At 37.6% G+C, this 12,870-nt stretch overlaps 1 pseudogene; it reads left to right on the top strand.

The window, feature by feature from the left end:
- Window positions 1-292: 292 nt before the first annotated feature.
- Window positions 293-722, top strand: LOC110199889 (small ribosomal subunit protein eS12 pseudogene; annotated as a pseudogene).
- The last annotated feature ends 12,148 nt before the right edge of the window (window positions 723-12,870 follow it).

Genomic DNA, 12,870 nt, shown 5'->3' with positions numbered 1-12,870 from the left:
AATCAGATTATGGAATCTTACTTTGGTGACCAGGAAGATCAAAACATACAATCAGAAGAAGACAACAAGGCAAAGACCAATGCCTCCAAGAAAAATATGAATTGGTCCCAGGCCTTGGAAGAGCTCAAAAAGGATTTTGAGAATCAAGTAAGAGAAGTAGAGGAAAAATTGGGAAAAGAAATGAGAATGATGTAAAAAAAATCATGGTCTCTTTCCCTGTCGCCACTGAGTCGAGTGGGAGGCAGAGGCTCCCAGGTGTTTTCAAAATTTAGTTCACCCATGAACCACTGCCATGGCTGAGGAAGGCATTGTTGCTAGAGGTGTAATGGATGTTAACACCGCTCTACAAGAAGTGCTGAAGACTGCACTCATCCACAATGGCCTCGCTCGTGGAATTCGTGAAGCTTCCAAGGCCTTGGACAAATGCCAAGCCCGTCTCTGTGTTCTTGCTTCCAACTGTGATGAACCTATGTATGTAAAGTTAGTTGAGGCCCTGTGTGCTGAGCACCAAATCAGCTTAATTAAGGTTGATGACAACAAGAAGCTGGGTGAATGGGTAGGCCTCTGTAAAATTGACAGAGAGGGAAAGCCCCCATAAAGTGGTTGGCTGCAGTTGCATTGTTGTTAAGGACTATGGCAAGGAATCTCAGGCCAAAGATGTCATCGAAGAATATTTCAAATGCAAGAAATGAATAAAATAAAAGCCTTGGTCTGAACAAAAAAAAAAATCATGAAAAATAAGTCAACAGCTTGCTAAAGGAGACCCAAAAAGAAATACTGAAGAAAATAACACCTTAAAAAATAGACTAACACAAATGGGAAAAGAGGTCCAAAAAGCCAATTAGGAGAAAAACACCTTAAAAAAGAGTTGGCCAAATGGAAAAGGAGGTCCAAAAATGTCACTGAAGAAAATAATTCCTTAAAAATTAGAGTGGAGCAAATGGAAGCTAAACACTATGAGAAATCGAGAAATTATAAAACAAAACCAAAATAATGAAAAAATAGAAGACAATGTGAAATATTCCAAAAAAAATAACTGACCTAGAAAATAGATCCAGGAAAGATAATTTTAAAATTATTGGACTACCTGAAAATCATGATTAAAAAAAAAAAAACAAGAGCCTAGACATCATCTTTCAAGAAATTATCCAGGAAAATTGCCCTGAGATTCTAGAACCAGAGAGTAAAACAGAAATTGAAAGAATCCACTAATCACCTCCTGAAAGAGGTCCCCAAAGGAAAACTCTGAGGAATATTATAGCCAAATTCTCGATTTCTCAGGTCAAGGAGAAAATATTGCAAGCATCCAGAAAGAAGCAATTCAAATATTGTGGAAACACAATCAGGATAACACAAGATTTAGCAGCTTCTACATTAAGGGATCAGAGGACTTGGAATATAATATTCTGGAGGTCAAAGGAGCTGGGATTAGAACCAAGAATCACCTATCCAGTAAAACAGAGAGTAATCAATGAGGGAAGAAATTTGACATTCAATGATGTAGAGGAATTTAATGCATTCTTGAGAAGCCAGAGCTAAATAGAAAAATTGACTTTCAAATACAAGACTCAAGAGAAGCATAAAAAGGTAAACAGGAAAGAGAAATCATAAGGGACTTATTGAAGTTGAACTGTTTACCTTCCTACATGGAAAAATGATATTTGGAACTCATGAGGCCCTACTCATTATTAGGATAGTTAGAAGAAATATATATATAGACAGAGGGCACTGGGTGAGTTGAATATGAAAGGATGATATCTAAAAAATAAAATTAAGGGGTGAGAGAGGAATGTACTGGGAAAAAGAGACAGGGAGAGGTAGAATGGGGAAAATTATCTCACGTAAAAAGAGGCAAGAAAAAGATTTTACATTGGAAGGGAAGGGGTGAGGTGAGAGGGAATGAGTGAACTTTACTCTCATTGGATTTGGCTTAAGGAGGGAGTAACGTAAAACTCAATGGGTATGGAAATCTATCTTACCCTACAAGAAAGTAGTGGGGAAGGGGATAAGAGAGGGAAGGGTGATAGAAGGGAGGGAAAACTGGGAGAGGGGGGTAATCAGAAGCAAACTCTTTTGAGGAGGGATAGGGGACAAAGGAGAGAATAGAATAAATAGAATAGAATAGATAGGATGGAGGGAAACAGTGTTTCACAACATCTCTATTATGGAAGTGTTTTACATGACTACACATGTATAACCTATATCAAATTGCTTGTCTTCTCAATGAGGGTGGGTGGGGAGGGAGGATGGGAGAGAATTTGGAACTCAGTTTTAAAAACGAGTGTTAAAAATTGTTTCTACATGCAAGCTGTTGACTCATTTTTCATGATTTTCTTGAATCAGTCTCATTGCATGTAGAAATAAGATGTGGGGAAATAAGATACACAGGTAATAGGGAATAGAAATCTATCTTACCCTACAGAAAAATAGAAGAGGAAGGGGATAAGAGAAGGGTGGTAGTGATAGATGGGAGAACATATTGGAGGAAAGGGCAATCAGAATGCACACCATCATAGGGTAGGGGGAGGAGAAGGATAGGGAGAAAATTTGAAACTCAAAATCTTGTGGAAGTAATGTTGAAAACTAAAAATAAATAAATTGGAAAAAAAAAGAAAACAATGGGATTTTAACATTTGTCTCTTGCTATTAGAATGCTAACACTTGATCCTCATTTATCTGATGCATTTACATTTTTGTTTTCTCTGTTTACAATTTAAAGATTCTCCTCTGCATTATTCTTTTCATTAGGAACCTGGAAAAATCATCTATTCTATCAAAAATTCAGTTTGCCTTTTATGATTATACTTAATCTGTTTCTAGATTGGAACTTTGCACCGGGCCAGGCTCACACCCCCATTGCTCTATAGGATAGGAGGGGCAAGCCCTGACTGATCCTGTTCCCTATGTCATCTGTATACCTCTACAATTCTAAATGAGGAGGCTGGAATTAGCTTCCCCCTCATCAACCCACCTTATGTCTTGGCTTCTCTTCTTGGTGACAACATGGGACCTAATCATGGCCCTTTTTCTCCTTTATTTTCCACATACAATTACAAACTAGAAGTTGGAGTCACCAGATATTGGAAATTACACTGGTTTCAGGTGCTAGCCCTGTCTCCTGCTGTGGTTCCAAAAGATGTGATGGCTTCAGGCCTCTTGGTGTGCCCCCAGACATGCACATACTATATGGCCTTGTATCTGTGCACAATGACTTTACTTGGGACTGTTGGTGAGCTAAAAGCACACAAAAATCATAGCTATGGAGCTTAAAACGACCACAAAAGACAATCCCTGCATTTTGTCGATGAGAAAACTGAGGTCTAGAGAATGGACTTGTCTAAGGTCACACAAGTAATAAGCAGCAGAGGTGGAATCTGAACTAAATGTTCTCTGGATCAAGAACCAATGATGTTATGCGGCCTCCAATGCTTCCTGCATGTAGTAAATTCAGCAAAGCAGAGACCTAAAGGAGGGATGACTCTGAGTATCACCCTTCTTGCCCCAGGGGACTTTTTTTAAAGGCTTAATAATGCTCTTAATTCAATAGGCTTTGGCCCTTGGTAGTTAATCACTCAGTTTTCCATGATTTGGTCCATGGTCAACAGCACATACAAATATAAAAGTCATTAGACAAATGATATTTGACAGAAAGTTTTCAGGGAAAAGACATAAGCCTAATCCAAAAATATTTTAGAGGGTGGAGACATTCCAAACATTCCATTCCCTGACTGTGCTGCTGGAATGTGGGCACAGCACAGGAACAATAACCAAGTCTGAAGTATTGCAAGGAAGTAGTTTAATTGTACATGTATAACCTATATCTAATTGCTTACCATCTCAGGAAGGGGTAAGGGAGGGAGGGAGGGAAGGATAGAATTTGGAATTCAAAAACTTTAAAAATGTAAGAAAAAAACTAATAAAAGTGAACAAAAAAAGAGAAGAGGGAAAGTCAACTCTGGGGTTTTGTGAGGAAAGACGGATATTATTTTCCCTTATCATAATAAAGGGCATGAGAAAAATATATTAGGGAAAACATTGGGAAAAGGCTGTGATGATTTTGTAAATTAAATATGGCAGGATCGGTTAAAATTAAGCTTTTTAAAAATATTTTTTAAAAACTGTATAGTTGGGAAAAGGTCATATTGTAAGAGCAATAACCCATATACCCCATTGATATCCTCACAATGTCAAAAGCACTTGAGGAAAGCCCTGCCATAAAGTGGGTTTACCCTGTAAAAGTAAATTTATGAGATGACATGGACAAGATTTCCTTCAAGATGAACACGAATGGATGGATTATAATCTGAATTCTTGGAGGGAATATCCACATCAAAATGAAATTGCAGAACCATTAGAGTACTGTAGTATATGTATTTGTTTATGTATCTATGCACATACAGGCAGATACACACACACACACACACAAATTTCCATTTATGTGAAAAGTTTGGAACATCAATCTCACTAAAAATATTTTGAGAGTTCTGATATATGATTTGCTAATTTTCCAGAAATTAAACTACAATACCTAATACTAAAATAAAATACATACTACTAAAAAACAAAAGTATATTGCAGGTTTGTTTACAACTTATGTGATACTGAATAAAAATTATTCCTTTGAAGGTCTTTGTTGAATGCCTTCAAGTTCAGAAATCAATCTAAGAAGAGCTAATCTATCCACCAATAAATAAATCTGGAATTTTTGTTATAGTTACTTCATGGCTGTACAATTCTCTCCTGTTAATTGTTAGCCTCAGCCGAAAAGTGAAGAAGGCCTATAGATCAAATAACTTTCTTAGCTCTCTCTTCCAGGTGAAGGAGGACCTGGACATTGAGTACTTTTTATCTCACAGTGAGAGAATACTGAATTGTTAGAACTGAGAAGGCCTTTAGAGATTTAGCCCACCCCTTTCTTGGGTGAAGAAATTAAAGACCAAAGAATTGAACTGATAGACAAAGCAGCAAATAGTATTAGCATATTGAATTATAAAGACAGTTTTTATTTGGCTTTTAAGTGCTTGGGATTTAGTTTTTAGAAAATTAAAATAAAATGAACGTATTTTAGATATCCACAAGAAATCTATATAAAAATAAAATGCAAAAACTTCTACCATCACAGCTAAAACATGGTAGAATTGCTTTGGAGGCAGAGCTATGAGGTAGAGGGAGTCTGAAAAAAATCTCTAGTAAAATTTTGTTGGCATTTATGTGACATTTTGGCCAAACACCATGGAAACATCTGGTCACATCCTGTCAAACCTAACTTCTTCCCTAAATGCTGTTTTTTAATGTCACAGTTGTTAAATTTGTAACAAGTAAAGCCCTTGAGACTAAACAACACAGCCTGGTATGTAAAAAAATGAACAATACATTTACAGCATTAAACAAAAAGGAAATTTTAAATAAACATCTAATTGAGTACAAATAGTTTCAGAGTTATTTTTATGGAACTTGCCCAATCTATGAGATAACACTAGCAGCAGAATATTCTAAATGAACTCTAAATAAAACAAATGTTTTCTTCAATTCTTCTGAAACTAATGCCGGGAATGAAATATTTGTGACTTGGAAGGGAAACCATCATTCACAGATATAGGGTGCATGCATTACCACCAAAACCCCATGGCAACGGAATGCATCAAGGTATTCAGATATTGTGCAATGGCATCAAAGGAGACACCTAAAAAGAGAAAAATAGCCACTAACTACCAGTATTCGCAGGTGGTCACTTAGTCAAGGTGCTTGGGCAAGATTCACTTCCTCTGTAACTCTAGAAGAATTTTTCATTCTAGACTGGAATATCTCAATACATGAATTTGTCCTATGACATATTTTACACATATGTTATATGTACAATGGAATATTGTGAAAAATTAGAATCATGCAGTACTCCTTTAGTCATTCAACTTAGAAAATGGTGCTATGTGTGTATATAATCTAGCCAATTATTTTTTAAAATTACTTTTGTTTGATATATTAAACCTCTCCATACTTAAACAACCAGACACTACACACTAAAAATATTTTTCCACTGATTTGAAATCCCTAAAGGACTCATATTGTCTTTGAGGTAATTCAGAGATTTTGGTCACTCATCAAAATGGTTTTAAAAGAGGATTAGCAATCTTTGGGTTAATTCACCCTGAAAATAAACACAAATAGTTCTTGGGACAGTAAAACACTTTCCATTGTAGATTTTATTATTAATTTGTAACACAGATTACCTTGCCTTGTCTGAAGGCCAGGTATGTTATATTTCACACCTCACCCAGGGCTCTCTGGTACCCTTTGAGGTATCTAGGCTTTCTGCAAATGGGTCCAGCTCCCACTGATAGTGTTCCCAAATGTAGGGGGAGTCCCTTATACCCTGGTTCCATTAAACTAATAAATCAGATTAGCTTTTACAAAAGAATATTTACTTCAAAGGTATAATCACAAATACACAAACTTACTCACCCAACAACATGGGAGACATAATTCCCACATCCTCCATACCACCTGTCTGGAGAAAGAGAGAGGACATTAAATTTTTGGCTTAGCTCAGTTCCTATAAGTCACAGTCCCAAGTCCCAAGACTTGAGACCCAAAAACCCTGACTTCTCCAGGTTTCTCTGCTGGGCTAGCTGACTGCAACATCCTGCAAGCAATCTGGCTCCAAGTTCAGGATAACTTAAACTCTAGTTCTGGTAAGGATCACTACCAGTATCTGAAACTGAAAGGCACAATTGAAAAAGAATTAAGACAAATACCCCCAGGCCCATATCCCAGAGCTAGGGTAAAAGAGAGGAAAGGGAGAAGGAATCCATCCTCCTGGTTCAGTTCCTACTACCCATGCTACTATACGTAAATTGCAATCTTTACCAGCCACAGCAGCAGAAAAGAAGCATCAAAAAAAAAAGAAGGGAGAAAGAGAGCGAGCTGGAGAAGAGATTTCTCACTCTGGACAGTTTTAAAGCAACCAATCAAAGGAGGCACATGGTGAGAAAATACAAGATACACAGTGCTTCCATATTAGGAGAACTAGGCATGCACAGAGTGAGCCCCTTACATATATAATGGGTATATAGTGCCCTTATAGTTAATACAGTATTATGACTTGATCAGCCTTCAGAATGGATTTCATACCTTCATTTCAATGTACGCACAAATATAAAACTTTTTTTTAATTAAAAATCCTCCCTGAGTGAATTGGCCCATTATGAAATTTTTTCTATTCAAATTAAATTTTTGAAAGTCCTCTGTCTTGCAAAATGGCATCACCACATAACTCAACAAATCCCATCGATTTTGCAAATGTCTAAGCACCACAGGAGCTACTTGGTAGCATCAATGCTACTACCTTTTTTGTAAAACCTTTTTTGTTTTACATCATGCCAGCTATGCCATTGTAAATAATGCCTTACCATATTATTAGAGTGGGCAAACCCTAAATGTCATTCCTCAATACCCACTCCCACACATACATTTTCTTTTGATAAAGGCTAAAACTGAGACATCATGGGAGCCTGACTTACTCTATGTCAGTTCTTATCTGGAATGACAAGACAATGACAAATGACAACAGAAATAAAACATCAACAATAACAAAAAGGCATCAGAGAAAATGCCCAGTTCCATTTGCACCCTTTTATCACCTTTCAAAATCCTTATTTCCATATAGGCAAACTAGCAGTTATCATTTCTGAATATCCATTTGCTAATAGATAAGGCAATAATACAGCAAAGAAAAAAATATGAAACATAGTCATCTCTATAGCAGATGCTTAGATGATCTTTTAGCCTAAATTGTCTAAGCATATCATGGAAGTAGTAGCCCTAAACTTCTGTCTTTAGTGACTGAGATACACATTTATGGGGATACTTTGATTCCAGGTGGTGGTAACCAGAAGGGCTCTGTGCTTTCATTTAACAAATACTATTAACTGCCTATTATGTACTAAGGTATAACTTCACGATAGGTGATTTACCTAATTTAATTAAAGACTAGTCTTTAATTCCTTTGAGGCAGAGAAGCCTGGTATGAATGGAAGAAGTATCATATTCTATTACTTTGAGGCCTAAGCCATTCCCAATTTTGTTAGTTATCAATAAAAATTTCAGCAACTCTCAGGTCACCATTAGCTTTCGACCTACAATAGTGCTATATAAAATTAACTCAAATACCTACAACTTAATCCAAATTCCAAAAGTCTTGGGTTCAAATTATTTTAAGTTGTCAGTGAACTCATAACAGCCCTGCATCATTGCCCAATTCTGAATACCCTGAAGCCACAGGGATTTCTGAGGTTTCCAGTTTCAGTTTGGAGGGAGGGAAGGTCCATTTTTGCCTACCACCCCCCCAAGATCAATATATGACTGCCAAAGAGTAATTAAACTATTTCCTTAAGAGAATCAATCAGTTAACAAACATGTATTAAGTGTCTCCTATGTGTCAGGCACTGTGCAAATCCCTGTGCTAAGGGATACAAAAGGCAAAAGACAGTCCCTGCCCTCAAGGAGATTACAATCTTACATTCTCTAAAACAACGTGCAAACAAAATACATACAAAGCAAGCTATATACAAGATAAGAGATAATTAACAGAGGAAATTAAGGAGGATTAGAGAAGAATTCTAATAAAAGAAGGGATTTTAATTGGGACTTAAAGGAAAGCAGAGAGGTCAGTAATCAAAGCAAAGGAAGGGGAACATTCCAAGCATGGGGGACAGAGAGAAAAAACGCCTAGAGCAGAGAGTTGGAGAGTATTGACGTGGAACAGTGAAAAGGCCAGTATCACTGAATCAGAGTACATGTCAGGGAGTAAGGTATGAGAAGAAAGGAAAATTAGGAAGGGGCTAGGTTGTGAAGGACTTTGAATACCAAACACAGCATTTGGTCCTGGAGGCAATAGGGAGACACTGGAGTTTATTAAGTAACTCCTAGAGAACAAACACTTATACCACTAAAACTTCTTAATTACTACTTATGAGAATGAAATCTTTAGGGCAACTCAAACCAGGACCAGTTCTTATGTGAAATCACTAGATTTCAATCAACTGTTCTTAGACACTGTTAAAATCCTATGGGAAGTACAAAGATGTATAATACACATAGTCCTTGCTATCAAAGATACATATAACATTATATACACATAAAGCATATATTATATGTACCATATATAAAACATATATATGCATATATACATGTGTATATCTATCTAAAACTGTATCTATCTATCTATCTATATCAAAGGCCTTGCTTGAGGAGATAACACATTCCTGTGAAGATGTCACTAAACTATAAGGCAATAGATGAGGAAGTGTAAAGTAAGTGTAAAGAACCTGGAGTTGAGAAGACCTTGGTTCAAGTCTTGCATCTGACACAATCCGGCTACATAACCATGGACAAGCTATTTAATCACTCAGTGCCTCAGTCAACTCTTTAAGAATATAAATTACAGATGAACTGCAAATCTGCATTAGTGGAAGGAATTTCTACAATGGGTATTCCTTATAGAGACTAAATCATAGGTCTAGGCCAAAAAATTAATTCTTTGTTTCTTTTTTCTTCCTATCATATGTGTGTGTGTGTGTGTATACATACATACATACATACATACATACATACATACATACATACATATATATACACACACACACACACACACATATGTACATACATACAGAGAGAGAGAGAGAGAGAGAGAGCAAAGGCTGTACTCAAATAGCATGACAAGAACACTTACCAATCATTTTCTTCAAGATCAGGAACATACTCTTCCATAAAAACACTCAAGAGTCCCTGAGTGGGGATGAATGGGCATAGACAGTCCTCCTTGTGTGTAGACAACACATGACCAAGGAAACTCACAACTCTGGTACTTTGGGACCTTGATGTCCTTTCTCTCTCTAGAGAATGCTCACAAAATTCACTGTAAGTTGCTTTACTGTTCATCTGGACTGACTTTTTTCAAAGCTAGCTCTTTATAGGGTTCAGTGTCTTTAGTGAACTGGCTTCTCAGTTGGGCTTGCACCTTCTAGGGTTCAGTATGCTAGATGGGCAAAATGTTAAGGTTTAGAGATTTAGGGATGCTGGGACCCCAGAATCACAGACTTGTAGGTCCTGCCCGAATGAATTCGATCCAAGCCTTCTTTCAGTCAAAGACAAGGTTTATTGCCATATCTGCCATATTGGCCAGACTCTTAAGGAATGTGAACATTTGTATAGCTAATGCAATTGGGCCAGATTTTAAGAATCTGAGCATTGCCTAGACTTCAAGAATCTCAGCACCTTAATGAAGGCCAGATGGACCTTATATACAGAAAGACTGTGGGAGGGATTTAGGAGTGGCCTTGATGGGAGAGGCCAGTAAGCTGGGGTGACTGGAGGAGGTGTCTAAGGAGGATCTTGATGGGATTGGTGGGGTAGGATGGGGTCTAGATAGGATCAAGGAGGGCCATCTGGAGGTAATAGATAATAGGGAGATTGTGTGTAGGGGATAAGGAAAGGCCAGTTGATAGGATTATAGCCTCAGGCAAAGGCTTCCTAGATCAAGTAGCAGAGTTCAAGGAGAGTCCATAGACAAATTAGACCCAAATTCTTTTTGGAGTAAGGGGCAAAGGTCTCGGCTTGGGCCCATACCCCATCAGATTGTTCTGGGTAGATGGCATCTGGACTGGAGAGACAATTGTTACATTTTCATTCTGAGTAACACCTTGGAAATCAGCAAGTAGTACAAATTAGGCCTTGATTTATTGTTTTGCTGATTGTCTAGATTTAAGAAAGTATTGGAGAGAAATTTAAATAATGCAGATTAAATTTAAAAGTGTGCAATGTTCACCTTTTTTTTTTTGACAGCTTGTTGTTAAATATTTATCAGCATACCTCTGACTGGTGGCAACTTCAGTTGAAGTGTTATTGAACTCTTTCAGGTAGGGTAACAACTCTTAGTTTTTTTCAAATTCTTTCTGGCTCAAACTTTATAGGCCACTTCAAGTTAACTTTGGGTTGATTAGTTTTTGTTCAGTCACTTTCTACCCCTGTAATGCTTGGGCAATCTTATGTAAATAAATTTATAGGGACAAAGGTGAGAATACAGTCTATGCCCTAGAGGGATGTTTATTGTCTTGCTAGTCTCTTCTCCCATTTTTTCTAGGGTGGAAAATGTCTATTTTACACGTGAAGACTTCCTCCCTTACCCTTCTACCTTTCAATGTCTCTGTTTCTTAGGTTCTGCAGAACTTTAGCTTTTTTTGAAGTCACGCTGAGGAACCCCCTGACACACACAGACACATGCAGACACACACATAAATAAAACATTATGAGAATGAATGATACAGACAAGATAGATGAATGCTGAAAAACTCAGTGAGCATTTTTATATAGGTCAATTTAGCCTAAAATAATATCAAGGGAATCTGGGGTAGGGGATGAGAGGAGGTTGTCACATTTCTACTACTCTAATTCTCAGGATCTTAGGATAACACCTGCAGGTGACTAGTCACATCAAGAGTATAGTTGATGATTAGTGTATTTTTCATTAACAAATCAACTAAATCAATTTCAACCAAATATTTCCTAAAAATGCAAATCAAACACATGAGAGTTACATATCAACAATAAATTTCAGTTATACTCTCCCACTAAATCACATGTTCTTCACGTGTGTGTGTGTGTGTGTGTGTGTGTGTGTGTGTGTGTAAAATGGACACGTACCTAAAGTCCTAGGGTCATAGAGCATGCATATATAATAGAGAGTATGTATGCCCAGGGTTATGCACAATAATGGAACTACAGATTTCAGTGGCCTCTTTCTGACTCAGGAAATTCATAAAAGTTCTTTGATGAGCACAGTTTTGTTGTTTGAACAGATGCTCCCATGGCTAAGCAGAGCTGTTTCGTACTGTGCTCAACTAACACTGAGCACAAATCATAGACAAACTAGTAAATCCACTGGGCTGCTTCCCTCATGTTCTGCTTCCAAGCTGTTCCTCAGCTCAGCTGAACTAAGTCAGTCAATCAGTAAGTATTTATGAAGTGCTTACTACATGCCAGGCACTGTGCTAAGTGCTGAGGATACAAAGGAAGGCAAAAATATGGTGCCCGCACTCAGGGAGCTCAAGTGCTAATGGGAGAGAAAACGTGCAAACAACTGAGATATATACTGAATAGATGGAAGGTAATTTTTAAGGGAAAGTACTAGCAGTAGGTTAGGGGGTAGGAAGGAGCTGAGTTCTAAAGGAAGCCAGGAGGTGAAGATGAGGAAAGCATTCTAGGCATGTGAAACAGCCAGGGAAAAGGCACAGTGTCAGGAGATGAAGGGGCATGAGCAAAGTATTGAGCACATAGAGGGAATCAGGGAATTAGAGTCAGTCAATAAATAGGAAAGGGGAGGAAGTAAAGTGTAAGAAGACTAGAAAGATAGGAAGGGGCTCCCCAAAGCAACTGTCATATCCATCCCTTTTAGCTATAGCTAAAGTAATGTCATTATCATCATTAGGAAAAGGCAATGACATTTATACAAAAGTTGGCAAAAGCTTCTCCAACTCTGCTCCTTTGAAAGATTCTCTTCTTTCTTTACCTCACAGTGACAGCCTACAATGCAGAGAAGTGCCATCTGACTTCTTTTCTTCGTATCATCAAATCCTAATATTCTCTTTACTACTACTCCTCTCCATCATGCAGACTTAATAGAGAGCAGAATGCATTTATCTATTCCTTCTTATTCTTTTTTCTTCTTTTTTTTTTTAGGCAATTGGGGTTAAGTGACTTGCCCAGGGTCACACAGCTAATAACTGTCAAGTGTTTGGTCTGAGGCCGGATTTGAACTCAGGTCCTCCCAACTTCAGGGCCGGTGCTTTATCCACTATTCCGTCTTATTCTTCACAG

Source organism: Phascolarctos cinereus, unplaced genomic scaffold (assembly GCF_003287225.1).
Source record: "Phascolarctos cinereus isolate Bilbo 61053 unplaced genomic scaffold, phaCin_HiC Scaffold_3;HRSCAF=262, whole genome shotgun sequence".
In the NCBI taxonomy this organism is placed as follows: Eukaryota; Metazoa; Chordata; class Mammalia; order Diprotodontia; family Phascolarctidae; genus Phascolarctos; species Phascolarctos cinereus.
This window is presented reverse-complemented; position numbering and strand designations above follow the sequence as displayed.